The following is a 15,054-nucleotide window of genomic DNA, read 5'->3' as shown; positions in this document are numbered from 1 at the left end:
AAGTTAAATAAAATGGGATGACGGATATAACCTTTATAACGAATCTTCAATATGCAAAATCTAAAAACTTATATTCTGCTGTTCCCTAGCTGAAACGTGTATTATCTAAGTTCCTGGTTTGTTCGATAATCAAGTAGAAACTATTTTCAATATGAGCATACAATGCGCATTGTGCAAAAAACACAACTTAGGAGAAAGTTTGTTTCATTTTTATAACATTCTTTACATGATTGAATCAATCTATCCACAACAGAAGAGATAATCCTAGGAAACTGTCGTTGTCCTTTTAAAAGATATACATTTATATATATATATATATATATATATATATATATATATATATATATATAAACCAAGTCGCTTTCGAATGCAGATATCCCACAGAAACTAAGATATTTTTTTGAAAGAGAGGAATTTAGAAAACATTACTGTGTTTAAATTTAATGTACAGTGCATAACAAATACACCTTCAACGTTTTAAGTCAGGAAATCCTTAGCCGAAACAATTTCTTATCTCTTTATTGCTAGATCACAGAGGTAAAATTCGGGGAATAACACGACTCAAGAAGATAATAATTTCCTTACTTTTTAGCGTGGTATATCAAAGCATAGCAATTTACAGTTAGTTGCGATGCCTAATATAGCTTTTTTGACCCTGGTTAAATTGTTGTTTAAAAAACATACTAGACCGAGAGAGTAACATAGAATTTATTTCAAATGATTATGTTATAGATCTGTTCTTGATTTAAAAAGACATATTTCAGCAACAGATTCCCTTTGCAACAATAGTAGTATTGAATAAGAGCTATTTAGTGTCTCATGTATGTTGACAACTCCTTTGTCATCAATGATCGTTATCTTCTTAGATAAAAAAAGATACGTGGAAGTGTAGTATTCGATTTCTATCGTCTTATGTCCCGCTTACTAAAATGCAAAAATATTATTTAAAATACATGTATCTACTGTAAAATCCGTGATGAAAATGTAATGAATCCGTTAATAAATACATATATCGCATTTAGTCATAAATTTTGTAATGTACATGTAGAAATCAATCTAAGGCTCAATATTTATAACTAAACCTCACATGAATTGGAAATACATTACTGTTCCTAGGATTGTTATGGTAAGGAAACAACCAACAATTAAAATCACATAAACTATCATGTTTATTGTTGAATTGTCCGAGATGTTTTTCTGATCTGAAAAGTATTGGTGAAAGAATGAAAAATTTTACTCTTCGATCATATAAACGTCCATCACAACACATCAATGATTTAATTTTGATACATGTACATGTATATAATAGCAAATTAAAAACAACCATTGGAATACTTAAACATGGTTTTTATATAATAATATATATTATACATGTAGAGGCAAATGACAACAATAATGATATACCTGGTTCCATACTATAATTTCTGGCTACGCATCCGATTTTTGAATCACATGTCTCAGTGTTGATACAATAACACTTTTCCCGACAACCATGCCCAAAATATTCTTTTGGACAAGAGAAAGAGCAGTTAACTCCAAATGACCCGTTGCAGGCTGTAAATGAATTCAACAGAATTTTAAAGCGTGTGTCATACAAAATATATGTAAAGTATTCTGAATAAACTTTAATATATCAATACAAATTAATTTGAAAATTAGAACCAAACTATTTTCATTTCTCCATCAAATTAATATCAATTATACAGATGTACTTGATACTAATAAATAACATTAAATTACTTTAAAGAACATTTCAGGAATATATCTTAAACATGTATCACAATTGTTACAATTTTATTATACGTTATAATGCTGTTCACATCTTGATGATTTGTCAGATAATAAAACGAAAAGTACATGTACATCACCATTCTTACGTTTACATAACCTCGATTCAACATCTCTGTAATAATCTGCACAGCAGGAACCATTATTCTGTAAACTAGTACGCCGAAAGAAATCAAAATTGTCAATTTCATCATTCAAATATGCAAAATTTACTAAAACGTGCATAAGTTAAAGGAACACATTCACCATTTAAGCTAAATCTCTTCAAATTTGTTTTTACAAATTTTTTTGATATTAAAAATGATTTGATTAACAAATTAATGCTCTTATATTCAAGGAAAATGTTGATGTCAAATGTCATGTTTAAAGCGAGATCTAAAAAGTCTTTGTCTTTTGTCTCCTTTACTTCCAAAAAATACTTAAAAGATATCCTTTTAATATTTTAGACAAGTTTTCCATTAGATATGCATTATTAAAATCGTTAGTGAAACAATAGAAAAAGTAAAATAAATCTCTAGAATTTTTTGCTCAAAGCATCACCATGCCTCTCCAACGCTAATATAACGTATGACTAAAAACGTATACATGTACCTACCACATACTGTAAATGCTCCCAACGGAAGCCCATAGAAAAATAAGGTGACAAAATATAAAATTGTAATCACAACCGAGCATTTTGAACTCTGTATTACGTGCCAATCAGTCAACATCAGAAAAAGAGCAAAATAATTCATTGGGATTATAAAGTGTTCTTCATTAATTGAATAGGCTTTCATAAGGAAATATAGATGCAAGTGCGAGTATTTCAAAATAGTGAATAAAATTGTATTAATCTAGTATATCGGAAAATATTTTTTATGGAAAGTACTAGATGTCATAACTTTTAACATTATCAAATTTGCTTATTATTCATATCTATCAAGGCGTTTTATCTTCATCTAAGATATTTTTAAAATACAAGACTTTGACCCGTGCGGGCACGGGTTGACATTGCATATCATATCGGACATTTACGAAATAGATACAGTACCGATCAGACCCAACCTAACACCAGAGTAAACCCCAACTAAACCCCGGGTTTACTTTTTGAATATTTGGGCCCACTCGGGGTTTACTTTGGGTTTACTTTGAAATTGCTTTTGAGGTCAACTGTATGCACTGAAGTGTGAAGCAGACTAGTATTATATCTTACCATCCTACTGTCTGTAATTCCTACCCTTTGTATATTCCAAATACATAGTTAGCGTCTGCTTTCAGGGGTATACTTCTGACTGGGTTTACTCTCTGTGTCCACTCTGGGTTAACTTTGGGTTTACTCTGGGTCCACTCTAGTAAACCCAAAGTAAACCTGTTTCTCTTATGTATTGATCTCCATGTACTCGGAAACATAGTAAACTACTTTGCTTTTGGGTCGGTGTACTTTGCATTTTGGTGTATCCATTGTAGGCGGTCACGTAGAGAGTCTTCTTCGATTAAATAAGGGTGATATTCTTATACACAGTTTGGTCATTTGTTCGTTTTAATAGATAGAAGTTGATAAAAGAAATTTAAATATTTTAGTCCGCAAGATGAAGCTTTGCCCTTCATTCAACAGAATCTAAGCTGCAATTCTGTCAACTAAAAAGTATGAAAAGGTGAATGAATGGCTGAGCTTTAAAATGCAGTACCTTTTTGTAACTTGTTCTTTTTTATCTAACTAAAAAGCAGAGGTTTGTCCTATGATCCTTTCAATCAATAGCTACATAAAAAATCCAATGCAGGGCTAGAATTAGATTGATGTGCATATGTTACTACTTATGACTTACTCATGGATTCACTAAATAAATCATTGTCACGATGTGCTGTTGGCAATATCAAGCACAACAAAAGATAATTACATGTAAAACTGAATTTGAATATATTACAAACATGAACAACAAGCATTTCCTTTTTCATTTGTAAATATCAATAAATAAACGTCGACGTTTTTTATATACAGAGAATAAATTTGAAGAACCATTATTTCTAAAACAGGAATATATAAATAAATAAATAAATATCTATATATATATATATATATATATATATATATATATATATATATATATATATATATATATATATGATGTATTGTACAGTTGGCAATTTTCCCCCTAAATCAAATATATCAGTGAATTGCTGACTTTTGCTAACTTACATACGCCTGTAATGCGTGGCAGTATTCATTTAATATCAGTTAAATACTGAAGTACATAAAGCTCCTGATAGATATACTACATGTATATTCGGTTTATTTGAGATTTAATTTCTTCTTTTATCTTGGGGCGTTTTTTTGCTCAAATGGTATTTGTATCTGAAAATATATATGCGATGATAGGTAGAACAATTGACTACAAAGGACTATATGGTTTGAGCCTAAAATGGCCCCCTAAAATGAACATTGTCATTTTACTTTAATTCTTTGTTTTATTTGTACAAATATACATTTGAAGTTTTTTCATAATTTTCATTTTGATTTTAGTGCCCACAATTTAAAAATATGACATCATTAAGTTTACCTTTTCCCGCCATTTTCGCATTTTTAGCTTGTTTTGAGACAGTTTTTCTTTAAGGAAACATTGAGCGACTACTTGAACAAACAAAATATTTTCACCAAAGATGTGTCTTTCCAATACTTATAAGTGACAAAAAGTTCGTTCTTGTTCAAAGAGTCGCTCTATATTTCCCATTCGAAAAAAGATAAGAAAAATGTCAATTTTTGGTTGATTTTAATTGAATTATAAAAATAGCGTCACTTCTGACGTCATATACTGCCAGTGAGTGCATATAAATCAAATAAATAGGTGAAAAACATATTTCATGTCAACTCTTTTATAAAATAACACAACAAATTAATGTACCTGAATCATTTTAAAAATAGCGAATTTTGGGGGCCAAATTTGACTAATATCATATGTACTTCGTTACGGATCCTCAAAATTGACAATTTTTGTAAATTAACACAACTGTTGTCAGCTGATATTGCTGAGTCAAAAGTTTTTTTTTTAATCTGGTCAATATATTTTATCAAAATTATACTTGTTAGTCGACTTGACTGAATATTTCACTGTCCTTCGTTTCTGTGAAGTAAGTGTTTTGTTTTAAATAACGTCTCGTTATATTTTAGAGGTTTTGTCCGATCTATTTGTTTACATAATTATGCATGTCGTCCATTATACACAATCGTTACCGTTACATTCACTAAAGTTTGATTGTGCTTATGCATCGACATTACACACACTGGGTTTTACTGGCGTGGCGACTGGCTAGTACGCAACAGTTTACAATGTTATACAATTCTGCACAGTATTTTTCATGCACTATAATGAGTATGCCATATGAAAGTAAACGTTTTAAGGCCCTCCAATCCTCACCCTCAAAGTATTATAAATAACATTTTTATCCTTTAAACTTTATAAATAAAATAACAAGTGAAAAGCTGTCAATGTGACAGCAAACCGGGTTTTTTCTTTTATGTAAACTGTATCCATAATCCATGTCAACCCTTATCCAGTGAAATGGAGTACCCTACATGTATATGCAACATTTTGCAAAAAAATTACTAAGTTCAAAAGCTAGTATTTTTTTTTTATATAAATTATCGGAAATCAAAATCCTAGCAATGTGCACACCTCTGATATATATACAATTGATCTGCAAAAGAACAACTTCCTATCTTGAGAACTGTAGGAGGAGTTATCCGTACAATGAGGGTACCCTATATGCAATATTTTGCCAAAAAATCACTAAGTTCAAAAGCTGGTATTTTTTTCATTAATTATCGGAAATCAAAATCCTAGCAATATGCACACCTCTGATATATGTACAATTGATCTGCAAAATAACAAACTTCCTATCTGGAGAACTGTAGGAGGAGTTATCCGTACAATGAGGGTACCCTATATGCAATATTTTGCCAACAAATGACTAAGTTCAAAAGCTGGTATTTTTTCGATAAATTATCAGAAATCAAAATCCTAGCAAGATGCACACCTCTGATATATGTACAATTGATCTGCAAAAGAACAACTTCCTATCTTGAAAACTGTAGGAGGAGTTATCCGTACAATGAGGGTACCCTACTGGCAGCCGCCCGCCCGCCATTTTCACCATTTTAATAACCGGATTTTTCCGTTGGAAAACCCGGTTAAAAACCATTTTTATAGTGTCCATGCATCTATGGCCACGATGGATATAATGGAATAAATATACAAGTTGAAATCAAATTACAGAAAACAAACAGTTGTCCCGGTGCATGGTTGGTCGATCTCATTTACATTTATGTAGTTGGTCTCGTTGACAAACTTAGACAAGCAGTTCGTTGGGTAGATGTGGGTAATATTAACACTACGGTACTATAAAATTTGTCTTAATAAAAAGCAGATTTATGGTATGATTTGAAAAAAATACAGATAATTTAGAGTCATTGAACATTGCTGAGGATCGGAGATCGTTAATCAATTAGATAAATGTGGAAAAAGAGACAACCAGACTATCCTTGAAGTGGACTACTCCAAGAGAACATGTATATAAACAACTGCGCTGTGGAGTTTGAAAGATTTGAAAGAGAACAGTGGAAGATTTAGTTCTAGACATAAAGACTAGAATAGATATAGAAGGGAGAAATGATGTAGAGTTGTGTAGGAACCCGTCACAATTATCCCAGGGAATCGATGTGAGTCTGTTGGTGTAGTAAATTTAAAGATGATTGAGACACCAAGTACCTCTTTCTCTCAAAAGGAACTGGGTATAGAAACACGGCGCAGAAAGCCCACCTCGTATATTATCCGCATTGATTATGTGATTTAAACGTTCTCCAATAAAAAAAATTATATCAATCATTCTTAACTCTGGTAGAGTTAAGAGACAATCTATTTAAGATATTACCGTAAGAACCGGGGACAAAATATGTTGAATGCACATACCAATGTGAAAAAAACATGCCCAAACCATTTTGTAATAATTTCATTAGAAGTCAGCAACATGGCATCTTCGCTAGCCAAGGGTTTTCGGTCCACTTTGCTTCCCATAAACCCTTGGCGGATTTCATTACGAAAACTCGGTGATGTGGTGGCGCTACCTAGCGAGGAGCTTGAGTTGCGCCCCTTACACATTTACATTTTAATCGAATTAAATAACGGGTTATATACACACTAGTGACACTACGGCATTAATACAGCTTGAAAACATGTTGACTACTGAATATCGGAACATAATTAACGATGCTATTAAATACGAATTAAGTTATAACCTAGGGAAAGCACGGAATGTTTTATACCTAGTGTTTTGCAAGGACCTGTGTACCGGGAGTGAAAAAGTCGCCGATTTATTTGAAAGCTTTCATGCCATAAAACCAGGTATCGTTGTCGTGAATATTGTGGACCAAAGAAATTAAATAAAACAGAGCCCATTGAACCTTTAAAAGCAATAACCATAAACAGGAACGTATATATTAACGGGATAGGCAACTCCTACATTCGCCATGTTTACTTCCCATGCTATCACGCGAGCCTTGACAAGTTTGTAGAACTATGTTCAATATTAGTAAAAAATATTGGTTTTTAAAGCGATCTGGTTAGACCATCGTTGGGGAGGCACTGTACTCGAGAACTGTTAAAAGCACCGAATGTGTTACCAAAGATCACACATGTGTTTTCTTTTAAAGTTTATATTTACAAGCACTGCGATTGGATCAGCTACTCGAAGCTGCAGCCAATCATAAAACGGAGCTTGTCACCGAGTTTTCGTTATGAAATCCGCCAAGGGTTTATGGGGAGCAAAGTGGACCGAAAACCCTTGGCTAGCGAAGATGGCAACATGGGTCCTGGGTTAAAATTATTCTAAAGGGTAAAGGTAACTGTGATGCATTGGTTGAAAACAAATCAACGACCACGTTCAATAAACTACAATATTTCAATGTATATGGTTTGCTGTAAATATAGTATGGAAGAGTTCTTTTCAACGTAGGTTAAAAACCGATCTTTCCCCTAGTTTTTTCTACCCCGTTTTTTTTATTGAGTCAATTATCTTCTTAAAAAAACCTCTTTGGCCTAGACATTTACATTGCAACTTGCCTGTTTAAACTAAAGAACAAATATTGTTAACTTTAATGTAAGTTCAGTAACTTGGAGGACTGATGTTGATGGCCTATGTTCCTTACTGAAAGACCGGCTTAAGTAAGTAAGAACAGTCACTTGGACTATTTTGGGTTCAATTTGTGTTTGAGTGAAATGAATAACGCTTTTTCATTTTGATTTCATGAAAGCGATTCTTTTAATTAAATAAGTCAACAGGTGTTCTAAAACATTACAAACAATTTGTATTTAAAATCAACATTCAATAGAAATCAATGCTTGAAAAAGACATTATGCAAAATTAACCTATCCATTACATTATTATCAATTAAATTTTAAAAGGATGTTACATTTAACGAAATAATCTGCTTTTTAAAAAGTGAAGCAAACAAATGTTATCCCAGTTATTCTCTTTCAGTTTCCTTCTTCCATCTTCTCACGTTACGATTTCTGAAATCAAGGAAAAGGTATATAAACGTTAGTAAAAATATAATTTTTCATTGTGTAAATGCAGTTGGACATATGTATATTTTGGTATTTTTAAATCAGAATAATACACAAAAATATCTTTATTTAATTGCACGAAATGGTAATGCCAGTATTGCATTTAAAGACTTCATTATCATAGATAGAAATTGGACAGACATATGTTTTTTGCCTCTTTAAGACATTAATTAAAAGAATTTATAACGGATATACAGGAATGAATTTGGTAAAATGATTGACCGTTGGAAAAGAAAATGCTTCAAACAGCGGAGGGAGAAAGATACGGCTGTTCTACAACCGGTTTTAAGCGCTACAGTCGTGTAGATTACCATCGATGAGTTTCGAAAGAAAAATATACAAATGAAGTCTAATGTAAAAAAAAAAAAGAAGAAGAAAGAGTCTAGGTACATGATACTGTAAGATATATAACTTTATAAATTATATAATATTTTGTTTATTAATGTGTTATACATGTATAAAGGCATTAATTTGTTAATTCAAAATCCGATATAAATCTTGATAAGATAGATAGGGCCACACTAATATAATATTTTGTTCGTCGGTCATCCAGTGAAAAAAGATACGAGCGGGCGAGTGATTAAATAATAAAATTATATGTTGTAGCTAATATTTGTAGGCGGTACAAAAATATATATGTGCATACACTTAATTTGTTTTTACTTCTTTCTAATTAATAAATTAAAACAAAACAATAGGAATAAAATAAGGCGGAAATAGAACAGAAAACAGCGCAAAATTTCCTGGATGCGGGAAATTAATAATATTTGTTTAGTTCTATTTACATTCGAGCGCGCGGGGTCCGACGAACAAGAAGTTATGATGGTGTGGAATAGCATATAAATTCACACGCTTAGTTTACAACACTATTAAACATCATACAAACAAAGGATATTGGCGAAAATCCAATCTTTGCACTTTGAAATATATATGACAGTACACGTATAAATACACTCACATTAATTGACTACCCAAATGATGATCCAATGTCTGGTACGGCAAGAAAACAAGAAACGATTACGGCTACATGTACATGTATGGTTTTCAATAAGGAATTTTTCTGACCTGAAATTGTATGTATTTGGAAGGTAAATACATTATGCAAAATACACCTCACATTCTTAATTCTGTTTATGAAGAAAAATAAGGATTGAATAATTCAAAGTTGGTATTTTTTTTATACCATTGTTTTTTGCTAGGCAGCCGATCTGTGGTTCACATGTTTGAGTGTCGTTACAATCACACTTATATCGACAACCATGACCGTAGTATCCATTTGGACATGGGAAAGAGCAGTTATGTCCAAATGACCCGATGCACGCTGTAATGAAAACTAGATAGCTAAAGAGAAAGACTTATACAACCAAGGAAATCTTTTAAAATACCCTTATTGCTGATGACGATGTGATGTTATACCTGAGTCCTAAAATTGATAGAGTAAACTATTTTTAATTTATTTGAAAACGGTCATAAAATTGACATGAACCACATTAAGATTCATCATGGCAGTACGCAAACAATACTTAGGTTACATTAATAGATCCAGATCCTTCATTTTTACAATGATAAATTCATTAACAGAACGTAATACTTACGTTTGCATGACCCAGATTGAACGTCTTTGAAATAATCAGTACAACAGGATCGATAATTCCTGAAACAAGTATTCCAAATTGAATCTGAAGATTAATTTTTCTCCTTTCTATTTCCCCAAATAATATGAAGGAAGTATATGTACATGTATCTAGCCAATATTTTTATTCAGTTATAATTTTAAGGTAACTTACCTTCCACTACAGATGCTTTGATAAAATGAAAAGCACAATGCAAAGAAATGACAAAAAATGAAAATATAGTAATAATTAAGCATGATACATCATGTCAAAGAAACATTTATAATACAATTATTGCGATGAGATTTTCTGAACAAAGCTATAGTATAATTGAATAGTTCCTCATCTTCGCAATAAACATTAATAGGAAGTACATGTACACAACTAGCATTATTTATTCTCCAAGTGCTTTTGATGCCATCAATCTATATTATACACAAGGTCCTGTGTTTTGTTTTGTATTTTTATGGGGGGGGGGGGGGGGGTCGGTACTTTGCACTATAAATTAATATCATATTTGAATAGTAATTAATAAAAAAACGTTTCTTAACTTTTTGGGTTTTTTTAAGCAATAATCTGTCACGAACTTCCACTTCCTTCACTTTTTGTTCAGTATCATAAATGCCTAGGTATCCAAACTACGTTCATCAATTAAAAGTAAAATAAAATCCAGATTTTCTGTGTTATTTACACTTTGATCTTTTTTAAACGTTGTCATTTTAGGATCATCATTTATAATCGAGTATTCAGTCACTATTCTAGGTATCCAATTTAATTAAGGTCAGACGACACGTTCCTCAATTTTAGATAACTTTTTCCAGGAATTTGTTAATGGTTTACACCTACTTTGACAATCTTTCTTGCAAAAAATTAGGGTACCTTACCAGGCATTTCTGCAAAATACTAGAGTATGCAATTTCCTATATAATCTTCTTGAAAATACACTTGAATTACTGATATAAAAATTAATACATCTACAGCACAGCAAATTTCACTGAAATAGAACTATATCTTCGCCGGGGCGGGGCCTTGAACTCACGACCTCTAGAACCTCTACGCTAGAACCTCTACGCTTATGACAGTGAGCGGCCACGGTTCTAACCACTGGACCATCTAGACATATAAACTACGTTAGAACCTCTACGCTTATGACAGTGAGCGGCCACGGTTCTAACCACTGGACCATCTAGACATATAAACAAACACAAGTAAATTTTGATCATTTTTAAAGTTATTATAAAATTAAATTTTTTTATTGGAACTCTTTATTACGAGGAGATACAAAAAAGATTCTCGAGGAACGTGTCGTCTGACCTTTACTCTATCCTAAAGTTTACGATTCGCTATGCAAGATCTAACATCTCGTGCAGGTTCATCTTCAAGTGACCTTTTAATAATGAATAAAACATGCTAGCAAATCGGGTTCTAGCTTCAATTTCTTGTAACTATTGCAAAATAGTTTGATAGCTTTTTCTTACAACTCCATTGCTCGGTCGTCTATGTTATACAAAGTAAACTTTTGTGTTAAACCTAATGTATGTTTTCCGTGAATCATGCAAAAAATAGCGCAAAATATACATGTAGTTTCTATGCGCTGTACACTGTGTTAATAAAAGGGGTGTGCTAATAAATGCTTTGTTAGACTTACTTTAAAAAAATATTAGAAGAGTGATGATAAAACAACAACAGAATTCAAGGAGGAGTAGGTTGTGTACATACGTAGTCTTTACATACTTATCGTCTATGTTTTATATTCACGCATGAACAACAGTGTTTTGAGGGTCTTGCGGAATGCTCCGTGTTTTAAGCTTACGAAGTTCCAATTGTAGTTCATTCCACAGTTGGACACCTAGAATGTTTTAGCTCTTGCGCCGTATTTATTTGATGACCTCTTCACAACCAGTTTCCATTGATCAGATGATGATCTCATTGTCCTACGTGGTTGGTAGACAGAACATAGTTCGCTCAAGTATGTTGGTGCTGTTGAGGAATGTAGTGATTTGTGGATGGTTGTCAGTACTTTGAATATAACACGTTGTTTTACAGGCAGCCAGTGTAGTTCTTGAAGTACTAGCGCAATGTGTTTGTTTGACAACGTGCAGCGCTGTTTTGAGCCACTTGTAACTGGTGCATCTGACGATCGGTTATGCCAAGCAGGAGAACATTGTGGTAGTCAAGATGGGATATGACTGTTGCATTGATGACATTTGCACAAGCTTTTTGGGTTAGATGGTGTTTCACCTTCGAGATTGTGCGGATGTTAAAGTACATCTTTCTGGCGATAGTTCTGACTTGATTCTTCATTGATAGTGTAGCGTCTAAGACAGTACCAAGGTTTTTTTTACATTGGACCTAGGTGTTACTATTGCCTCGCCAATCTTAATCCTGATATCTCTCAGACGGCACTGGTTAGGGGAGCTAGCAACCACCATTACCTCAGTTTTTATGTCGTTTAGTTTGTCATCCAAGATCGAACAGATGCTATGCAGTTTTCCATGGTTTTGACTTGAAAGTTACGCATGGTTGTGTTTTTGACATTCAATCGGCTGTAAAGTTGTGTGCCATCTGCTAATCCAAGGCGGTTAATGGCATGCTTGTTGATAACTCTTCTAAGTGGTAGAAGGTACACCAGGAAAAGAAGAGGGCCAAAAATAGATCCTTGCCTTGGGGCACTCCCGTGGACAGTGACACATCTGAGGATACAGTGTTATTGATTTTTACTGCCTGAGTTCGGCCATTGAGATATGACTGCATCCAGGAGAATGCTGATTCCGTCACTCCAGCCTCTCTTTGCAGTCTCTCTAACGAGAGAATGATCTATGGTGTCGAATGCGGCACTAAGGTCGAGAAGGATTAGGAGTATGGCGTCACCTTCATCTAAAACCTCTTCTATGTCTGCCTTTATTCGCAGGATGGCTGTCTCGGTGCTAGTATCTGACTTGTATGCCGACTGCAGGTTATCATGCAGACCATTGTTGAAGACATGATTCTTGAGTTGCTGTGCTACAACACGCTCAATGACCTTACTGATCAATATGATGTTTGAACATGGAGAAACAAGTGCAGGTTTTAGCCTATCTGGAAAGATCCCAGATGAAAATGATGCATTCACCAGGTCCGTAAGACAATAGGAAGAAAAGAGCTGTTCTTCAAGTGCGCTGTAGGAATGGAATCGAGTGAACAGGTCTTACTTGCACATCTCTTGATAACCTTGTCCAACTCTTCCTGCGTCTGGACCCTAAAGGAACGAAGTTCAGGTACCGGTTTGTCCAGGTCCGGACAAGCTGTATTGTCCTTGAAATCTGACTTGTCCAAACCTAGTCTGATCTTTTGCACTTTGTTATTGAAGAAGAGTACAAATTCGTCAGCAAGGGTCTGGTCACTGGTACTCGATGACAAGGGAGTCCCTGCATTATAATTCATGAGACTGCTTATTACTCTAAACGTCTTTTTAATGTCTGCCGCTGTGAGCTTCTCCTGATAGTAACGGGACTTTGCTAAGTTGATCATGTGCATTACAGCTCGGGTGTGCTCTTTAAGCATCTGTCTATGTACCTCCAGGCTTGAGGTCTTGGCTTTACGTTCCAACTGTTTTCTCTGTTGTCTTGCTTTATGGATGGAGTCATTGTACCACGGTTAAAGGGAATCACCTTTGATTGTGATGGTTCGAAGGAGTGCTATGTTGCCTAACACATCTTTTACTCTAGAGCCAAAATCTGATAGCATGATAGCAGATCGTTGACATTGGTCCCTTCTGTGAAGGAAGACAGCGATTCTCCTTGCTGATGTGCTAATATTTCTGTAGAGATGCATTTGCTAGTCAAGCTTTGTTTGGCCTGGGTGGTGGGCTAGTGTAGAGTTTGCACTTAACAACATAGAGATCTGATATCCTTAAATCAGTCACAGAGATTGACTTCAGCAGTGGATGCATAGGGTCATCTCTTGTGAACAGTAGGTCAAGGGTATATCCAGCTGTGTGAGTGGGGACATCTACATGTTGTTTGAGGTCAAAACCAGCCATATTCTTCATTTGTTTGGTGTTGGGAATATCCGGATTGTCAGAGTGGATGTTCATATCTCCGAGGATGCACAGTTGAGATGGAGTCGTTGTGCAAAGGTGTGACAGGAACTGTTCCCACACTTGGAGAAATTGGGTCATTTTAAGACCATTTTTGTCGTGAGGGAGAAGGGCGATAAACTAACACTGAAGTGACAGGATGGTTGCCATTTAGTCTGGCAGTGCAAGTTTCGAATGTTTGATTTCTTTTTTAGGGATACATATGACGTCTATGTTTGCCTTGATTACAAAACCAACTCCTCCCCCTCTAGCTCCCTTAGACGTAGGTCTTGGCACACCAACAAATTTGTACCCAGGAGGACAGCGGTCGTTTATGTGACGGTCATCTCCTTCGCGCAACCATGTGTCAGTGATAGCCAAAATATCGACGCATTTTTCAGTGATATGTTCACAGAGAGATACAGCTTTTCCTGCAACAGATCTGGCATTAATCAGATGCAGACTGATGGATTTATCTGTTATGTCCCTGTGGTTGTTATTAGTAGGTATTTGAACCAAGTTGTGCTCATTTACACCTCTAAGTTGTCGGCGCTCCTTGAATTCATGCCTCAAAGCACACACTGATTGGATATGTCTAAGGAATTTGCGTCCAGCTTTTGTTCCTCATCTGACGTGAATATTCTTAGTTTGATCAAGCAGAAGTTGGCCAGATGATCTTTGAAAACACATTTTTAGATCAAATTATCAATGCAAAGCGTGATAGAAGGATATTAAGTAGTCCTATAAAACTCTTAGTCATTGGAGATTTAAGAGCGCTCCGAGATGACACTGTACAGGATAATGTTCAATCTTGTACAGCTTTTCACTAAGAACAGTTTTTATGTCGTCTCAATTAGAAAGACATGTAACTATCTTGTTAAGTACCATGTTAAAGTCTTGACAAATCTACATATTTAACATTTATAGATATAATTCGTATGGTATAAAGATGTCGTCATGTTAAACTGATTAACAAAATATTTGCCGATAAATACATACA

At 34.2% G+C, this 15,054-nt stretch overlaps 2 long non-coding RNA genes across 2 annotated transcripts; both read right to left on the bottom strand.

The window, feature by feature from the left end:
* Window positions 1-362: 362 nt before the first annotated feature.
* LOC117681865 (uncharacterized) lies at window positions 363-2,537 on the bottom strand. Its single transcript, XR_010714115.1, has 5 exons — window positions 2,384-2,537; window positions 1,878-1,942; window positions 1,405-1,554; window positions 1,088-1,202; window positions 363-924 (listed from the first exon to the last, which is right to left on the bottom strand). It is a non-coding gene; the product is annotated as an uncharacterized lncRNA (long non-coding RNA).
* A 5,550-nt stretch (window positions 2,538-8,087) lies between these two features.
* On the bottom strand, window positions 8,088-10,366 carry LOC105328072 (uncharacterized). The gene is made up of 5 exons (XR_900134.4): window positions 10,172-10,366; window positions 9,980-10,038; window positions 9,568-9,705; window positions 9,343-9,449; window positions 8,088-8,330 (listed from the first exon to the last, which is right to left on the bottom strand). It is a non-coding gene; the product is annotated as an uncharacterized lncRNA (long non-coding RNA).
* Between the last annotated feature and the right edge of the window lie 4,688 nt (window positions 10,367-15,054).

This window comes from Magallana gigas, chromosome 5 (assembly GCF_963853765.1).
Source record: "Magallana gigas chromosome 5, xbMagGiga1.1, whole genome shotgun sequence".
In the NCBI taxonomy this organism is placed as follows: domain Eukaryota; kingdom Metazoa; phylum Mollusca; class Bivalvia; order Ostreida; family Ostreidae; genus Magallana; species Magallana gigas.
Note: the sequence above shows the minus strand (reverse complement) of the source record. Positions and strands in the feature narration are given on the sequence as shown.